Genomic DNA, 6000 nt, shown 5'->3' with positions numbered 1-6000 from the left:
GGAGAGAAGAGATGTAAACACTGCACTTGGGAGGTGATCTGATGTCGGATCTGCGGGCGATCTATTGGTGTGGGTGGGTGATCAGATTGCCCGCAAGGGGCAAGTTAGGGGCTGATTGATGGGTGGCAGTGACAGGGGGTGATTGATGGGTGGCAGTGACAGGGGGTGATTGATAGGTGATTGACAGATGATCAGTGGGTTATTACAGGGAATAACAGATGTAAATATTGCACTGGCGAATTGATAAGGGGGGGTCTGAGGGCAATCTGAGTGTGTGGGCAGGTGATTGGGTGCCCGCAAGGGGCAGATTAGGGTCTAATCTGATGGATAACAGTGACAGGTGGTGATAGGGGGTGATTGATGGGTAATTAGTGGGTGTTTAGAGGAGAGAAGAGATGTAAACACTGCACTTGGGAGGTGATCTGATGTCGGATCTGCGGGCGATCTATTGGTGTGGGTGGGTGATCAGATTGCCCGCAAGGGGCAGGTTAGAGGCTGATTGATGGGTGGCAGTGACAGGGGGTGATTGATGGGTGGCAGTGACAGGGGGTGATTGACAGGTGATTGACAGGTGATCAGTGGGTTATTACAGGGAATAACAGATGTAAATATTGCACTGGCGAATTGATAAAGGGGGGTCTGAGGGCAATCTGAGCGTGTGGGCGGGTGATTGGGTGCCCGCAAGGGGCAGATTAGGGTCTAATCTGATGGGTAACAGTGACAGGTGGTGATAGGGGGTGATTGATGGGTAATTAGTGGGTGTTTAGAGGAGAGAATAGATGTAAACGATGGATTTGGGAGGTGATCTGATGTCGGATCTGCGGGCGATCTATTGGTGTGGGTGGGTGATCAGATTGCCCGCAAGGGGCAGGTTAGGGGCTGATTGATGGGTGGCAGTGACAGGGGGTGATTGATGGGTGGCAGTGACAGGGGGTGATTGATAGGTGGGTTATTACAGGGAATAACAGATGTAAATATTGCACTGGCGAATTGATAAAGGGGGGTCTGAGGGCAATCTGAGCGTGTGGGCGGGTGATTGGGTGCCCGCAAGGGGTAGATTAGGGTCTAATCTGATGGGTAACAGTGACAGGTGGTGATAGGGGGTGATTGATGGGTGATTGATGGGTAATTAGTGGGTGTTTAGAGGAGAGAAGAGATGTAAACACTGCACTTGGGAGGTGATCTGATGTCGGATCTGCGGGCGATCTATTGGTGTGGGTGGGTGATCAGATTGCCCGCAAGGGGCAGGTTAGGGGCTGATTGATGGGTAGCAGTGACAGGGGGTGATTGACGGGTGATTGACGGGTGATTGACAGGTGATTGACAGGTGATCAGGGGGGATAGATGCATACAGTACACGGGGGGGGGGGGGTCTGGGGGGGGGTCTGGGGAGAATCTGAGGGGTGGGGGGTGATCAGGAGGGGGCAGTGGGCAGGGGGGGATAAAAAAAAAAATAGCGTTGACAGATAGTGACAGGGAGTGATTGATGGGTGATTAGGGGGGTGACTGGGTGCAAACAGTGGTCTGGGGGGTGGGCAGGGGGGGGTCTGAGGGGTGCTGTGGGCAATCAGGGGGCAGGGGGGGGGGGAAATCAGTGTGCTTTGGTGCAGACTAGGGTGGCTGCAGCCTGCCCTGGTGGTCCCTCGGACACTGGGACCACCAGGGCAGGAGGCAGCCAGTATAATAGGCTTTGTATACATTACAAAGCCTATTATACTATGTACATGCGGCGATCCGGGTGCTAGTAACCCGCCGGCGCTTCCGAACGGCCGGCGGGTTACTACGAGCGGTGGGCGGAGCCAGTCCCCGGCGGCTGATCGCGTCACGAATGACGCGATCGCCGCATAGCCACTCCCGCAGCCGCCCCCGCCGATGGGCGTATTGCGGTATTTTGGGCCCAGTCTTTGCCGCCGCCCATCGGCTGGGGGCGGTCCTCAAGTGGTTAATCGATTTTCTCAAAGACTACAAGTTCTTTTTGAAAAATTCCTTTTTTCTTAAATCTGTTCCCACTATTCCCCTTAACATGCTTAGCAATTTTGTAGACAACAGCATGTAGGGGGGCTTTGTTATGAACCACAAAATTACAATCAATTTTGTGTCATTATGCAAAATTACAAATGGGTTAAGCAAAATCAATTGTAATTACATAAGGCTGTAATTGTGAAAGATACACAATATTTTGGGTCATTGTAATTAGCAGATTGCAATCATCACTATTGATTATTACATGTTAAAACTTCAGTTAACTTTTCTCCTGAGTTTTCTATCTGGAGATAACATTTTTATCGTATCTACAAAATAATTTTATGGCACTTATAAATTAATTGAAAGTACCAAAAAAGTTACTAAAGAAGTGTTATCATTTGTCTATTTTTGTGCTTGCTGGGAGCTTAAAGGGAACCTTAACTGAGAGGGATATAGATGTTTCCAGTTGCCTGGCAGTCCTGCTGATCTCTTTGGCTGCAGTAGTGGCTGAATCACACACCTGAAACAAGCATGCAGCTAATCCAGTCAGACTTCAGTCAGAGCACATGAGCTGCATGCTTGTCCAGGGGCTGTGGCTAAAAGTATTAGAGACACAGGATCAGCAGGCGATTCAGGCAACTGGTATTATTTTAAAAGGAAAAATCCATATCCTTCTCAGTTTAGGTTCCCTTTAAAAGATGTTTTATTGATGAAATAAGAAAAGAAAATCTCCTGTGAGAAGACCTGGCAGAAAAGTTAATTGAGACCAAGGTTTTTCCTAGTAACTACTTTTTTAGAATAACTTTTCAGATCTTAGCAATTGAAAATGTACTACAAGGTAGGTCAAAAAGTTTTATTTAAGCAATGTGAAAATATCTCCTAGGGGAAAAGTTAATTGCATATGGCCCCAGAAGTGCTTTAAATTGTACCAGAGAAGGGGGCCACAAAAAAAAAAAAAATTATACATACCTAGAGCTACCTCCAGCCTCCTCCAGCCTGATCGCTCTCTCGTTGTCCTAAGTCATCTCCTACTTTGCCCACAACTGGCCCTGATAAAATCCTCCAGTCGGCGCAGGCGCAGTCCAGCCAGGCACGCTCGGGCCAATTGCGGACGAACAGGGAGTTCGAGGAAGGTGCCGAGGGAAGGATCAGGCTGGAGGGGGCTGGAGGAAGCTCCAGGTATGTATGTTTGGGATGAGGCTGGGCCGCATAAGGAATTTCACAATCGCGGCGCATCGCCGCCTCTGCCCGCCCCTCTCACTCTTCCTTCACAGAGAGGGGCGGGGAGAGGCGGCGATCCGTGCAGCGATTGGCGTCAGGAGGGGCAGAGCTGAAACTGAAAGCTCTGCCCCTTCCAGGAAATGCCGGCGGATTGCCCCCCGGGCGATTTGGGGGCTCTGCGGCCCTCGTTTAGCGGCGGGGATGCAGTGGATTACTTGGGAGCACTGGAGCGAACTATAAGGAAGCTTTTGCTAGCGAGGGCCACAAAATATTGTATCGAGGGCCGCAAATGGCCCGCGGGCCGCAAGTTTGAGACCCCTGCTTTAAAGAGACAAATAAAAAAATGACCCTTGCAGTTCAACTCCAGAGTACCGGAACCAGTCAAATGCAATATAACACTTGTCCAAATTAGGCAATCACACGTTGTGCTGCTCCAGATAGGGAAGGTGCAAGAACATTTAAGAGAAGAAGGAGCGCTCTAAGTGTATTACCAAAGTTGGAACTTTATTGCGCATATAAAAAGTGAATACTCTCAAGATGATGAATTAAAAATTCGCCTGTCAGCGGAAAAGCCACCCGCTACACCCCTCTGCAGCAAGGCTGCATGCGCTGTGGCCAGCAGCGCGGTGTCCGGTCTTTCTATCTTGCGAGGCGGTGGGCGGGTCTTACAGACAGAGTGCGTGTGACATCATTACGCACATTCCGTCTGTAAGCCCCGCCCATCACCTCGCAAGACCAGCCTCCTGGAAAGACCAGACACCGCTCTGCTGGCCACAGCGCATGCAGCCTTGCTGCAGAGGGGTGTAGCGGGTGGCTTTTCCGCTGACAGGCGAATTTTTAATTCATCATCTTGTGAGTATTCACTTTTTATATGCGCAATAAAGTTCCAACTTTGGTAATACACTTAGAGCGCTCCTTCTTCTCTTAAATGTTCTTGCACCTTCCCTTTAAAGAGACTCGAAAGTCTAAATTTTTCCACTTTTTTATAATGTAAACCTCTTCAGCATTATAGCCTAAATTAAACCGCCGCAAAATGAGGGTTTAATCATAGTGAAAACGGCCTGCAAAGTTCCACAACTTTGCAGGTCGCAGATTAAGCTGCCCTGGAGAGGCAGAGCTTCACGCTGTAGCTCAGCCTCTCCGCAATCAATCACCGCGGATTTCTGCCTCCTCCCCCCCATCTCCCCGCCTCTTCGCCACCCCTCTCAGTGAAAGCAAGACTGAGAGGGGCGGGGAGAGGCGGTGATCCGCAGAGATTGATTGCGGAGAGGCAGAGCTACAGCGTAAAGCTCTGCCTCTTCAAGGAAATGTAGCCCTGCGAGCCCTGGGAGCCTTGCAAGGCTTTTTCTCTATGAAAAAAAACCCTTGTTTTGCGTCGGGATTGCGGCGGTTTAATTGAAGCTATAATGCTTAAGAGGTTTACATTATAAAAACGTGGAAAAATTGAGATTTCACAGTCTCTTTAAGTTTTTTATAAGTCTGGGGGCACACCTATCCATGCAGAAAATCGGGTTATAGGGCATGTACTGTACTTTTCTCTGCATTGGTGTTTATGTGGGTTGTTTATGCGCTTGCATTTTTAAATCAGAGAAAAAATGCAAAAGTTTATATTCCAATCCCAAAAAAAGGAAATGCCAAACAGTGCTCAAATTATTAGACAATTGCACTTATCTTGCATTCTACAAGCCAGGCTGCAGCAATATATGGAGCGAGAAGTGCCAGATGAGCAAGCTGGTTTTAGAAGAAGAAGAGGGAAAGGCACAAGGGACCATATTGCCAACATTCGATGGATAATAGAGAAAGTGAGGGAATTCCAGAAGAATGTATACTTTTGCTTTTTATTGACTATTCAAAAGTTTTTGACTGTGTAGATCATGATAGACTATGGCAGATTGTCATGGAAATGGGGATACCATGCCATTTCATTTGCCTTTTGAGGAATCTGTGTGCAAACCAAGAAGTAACAGTTAGAACGGAGTAGGAATAACTGATTGGTTCAGAATTGGCAAAAGAGTGCAATAAGGTTGCATATGGTCACCTTATTTATTTAACTTATATGCTGAATAGGAAATGTGGAAAGCTGGTTTGAATGAGTCACGTGCTGGAATTAAAATAGCTGACAGGAATATTAATAATCTGAGATATGCAGATGATATCAGTCTGATGGCTGAAACTGAGGAAGAATTGAAGAGCCTGATCATGAATGTCAAACAAGAAAGTGCCAAAGCTGGTCTACTGCTTAACACCAAGAAACTAAAGTCATGTCATCTGCTCCAATGAATAATCTACAAATCTATGTAGATCCATCTTCGTGGGATCAAAGATCTCTGCAGATGGTGACTGCAGCCATGAGATTAAAGGTGGCCACTAATGGTCCAATTTCTAGCGAAAAATCGTTTGAGCGGTCAGAAATTCTGATCGGATTGGTTGAAAATAATCTCAGTTGATGGGCACAGTCGATTATGAAAGATTACAAAAATAGTTGTCCGCTTGGATTTTTGTCAAACCAAAATTTGGATTTTCTTGATTGGTTGTGATAGATAGGAAGCAAAGATTGTTTCGTTGATGGTGTACTGAACGATTTTTCTTCCGGCCAGAATTTCTGATCACTCAAACAATTTTTCACTAGAAATTGGACCATTAGTGGCCACCTTAAGAGACGCTTGTTACTTGGGAGGTGAGCTGTGGCAAATTTGGATGGAGCAGCTAAAAACAACGCAGCTGTGGCTACGAATAGCGGACGCAAGTGTTAGGCACCACCAGGGGAGAGTTCTGTGTGATAGTATGGAGAGTTTAGGTCATAGTAAAATATTG

The sequence above is a fragment of the Hyperolius riggenbachi genome, chromosome 7 (assembly GCF_040937935.1).
Source record: "Hyperolius riggenbachi isolate aHypRig1 chromosome 7, aHypRig1.pri, whole genome shotgun sequence".
Taxonomy (NCBI): Eukaryota; Metazoa; Chordata; class Amphibia; order Anura; family Hyperoliidae; genus Hyperolius; species Hyperolius riggenbachi.
This window is presented reverse-complemented; position numbering follows the sequence as displayed.